The 1,794-nt window shown below is 45.5% G+C and overlaps 1 pseudogene; it reads left to right on the top strand.

The window, feature by feature from the left end:
- The first annotated feature begins 692 nt into the window (after window positions 1–692).
- Window positions 693–1,488, top strand: LOC135362967 (NADH dehydrogenase [ubiquinone] 1 subunit C1, mitochondrial-like; annotated as a pseudogene).
- Window positions 1,489–1,794: the final 306 nt, after the last annotated feature.

Below are 1,794 nucleotides of genomic sequence, written 5' to 3'. Positions count from 1 at the left end.
AAAAATGGGGCGCCTGGCTGGTTCAGTCAGTAGAATATAGGACTCTTGCTCTCAGGGTCATGAGTTCAAGCCCCACACTGGGGGTAGAGCTTACTTTAAAAAAAAAAAATTAATAGGGGCGCCTGGGTGGCTCAGTTGGTTAAGCGACTGCCTTCGGCTCAGGTCATGATCCCGGAGTCCCGGGATCGAGTCCCGCATCGGGCTCCCTGCTCAGCGGGGGGTCTGCTTCTCCCTCTCCCGCTCCCCCCTCTTGTGCTCTTTCTCTCACTCTCTCTCTCAAATAAATAAATAAAATCTTAAATAAATAAATAAATAAATAAATAAAATAAAAAAAATTAATAGTGTGAAAATTAATAAAGGAAAACCTCACTAAAACGGAGTTGGGCTGTCCATGGTAGATCCAATAGGAAGAGACCAAAGGTGCAAGGCCTCAGGAAGGTCAGCTATTACTTACTATGCCAGCAGGAGGAAGGAAGGTTTCCTCGTCACCAAGCAACAACCCAGCCAATGAGAGACAGTCATAGCCCAGCCAATGAGAGAGAGGCACAGCCCAGCCCATGACAGACTGTCACAGCTCAGCCAATGAGAAGCCCCCATACGTCCAACTCCCAGTTTACTCCAATGGACTTTCTGTTTACAGCAGCCCTCCCGCCAGCGCCTTTGCGCCGTAAAAGAGCCTGCTCTCCTTTGTGCTGTGGACCTGCGTGTGGTTCTGCTGTATTTTGTTCGTGGTGTAAAGCCATTTTTTGCTCTTCCCAAATAAACCCATCTTTTGCTGGTAAAATGACTGGTTTTATTTATTTTTAAGGTTAACAGTAGCAGCAACAACCCCACTACCCGCAGATGAATAGCCCAGCCATCCAGAGACCACAGTGCAAAGGAGGAGACTGCTTAAATAGAAAGGATTACATAGGTGACCATTATCAAGGCAGTTCTTCCCTCTGTGTGCCAGAATGAGTGGTTTCTTACTGGACACTTAAAGCATGCTTTTGGACTTTCTACCCCTTTTAAGGACACGGCTCCTGTCTTTTGGCTGCAAGAAAATCCTTTTAGAAACTTGGCAAGAGAAGCCCTGCCTAGCAAGATGGCGCTGCCCGCGTTGTTGCACCCGTTCTCCAAGCTGCTGGCTCCTGCCAAGGCTCCCAAGCGGCTCTTCAGCGCGATCAAAGTTCTACATTCGGGAGCCGCCACATGACAGACCCGACTGGCTGAGAGTTGGACTGACCTTGGGCACCTCCGTCCTCTTGTGGATCTGTCTCATCAGACAACATAATGAAGATGTTTTAGAGTATAAAAGAAGCAGTGGGTCGGAATAAACTATTGAAATACTAGTATGATATGCTCCATATAGTGATTACACTAGTTCCTTTGGATTCACCAATCTGTTGAGTTGTAAACGTGAGAGAAAAAGTTGTATGTGAATGTATGTCAAATCAGCATTTGTGTTTTGCATCATTAAATGAAACAATAAAAATATTTCTGTATTCTTCAGATTTAAGAAAAAATTGGCAAGAGAGAAAACAACAAAACTTAAGGCTGCAGGAGTGGCTAGAACAGAAAGAAGACGGTCAAGAGAAATCATGGGCCATGGGGTGCGAAATGATGCATCTGCTCACATAATAAGGAAATGGACTGGGGTCCTGCACCCCAACAGATTTAGGTGACTTAGCTTTGGGTGGAGTCGGGGTGGGGATCAGTTTGCACCAAGATTTAGGACACAGAGGTGTGTTTCTGTGCTATATTGGGAATTAGGAAGACTTTTCTGTAACCATGTCCTAAGCTTTAAATATTCTC

This window comes from Mirounga angustirostris, unplaced genomic scaffold (genome assembly GCF_029215605.1).
Source record: "Mirounga angustirostris isolate CCGP_5_RB_7025 unplaced genomic scaffold, mMirAng1.0.hap1 SCAF_17, whole genome shotgun sequence".
Classification (NCBI taxonomy): Eukaryota; Metazoa; Chordata; class Mammalia; order Carnivora; family Phocidae; genus Mirounga; species Mirounga angustirostris.
This window is presented reverse-complemented; position numbering and strand designations above follow the sequence as displayed.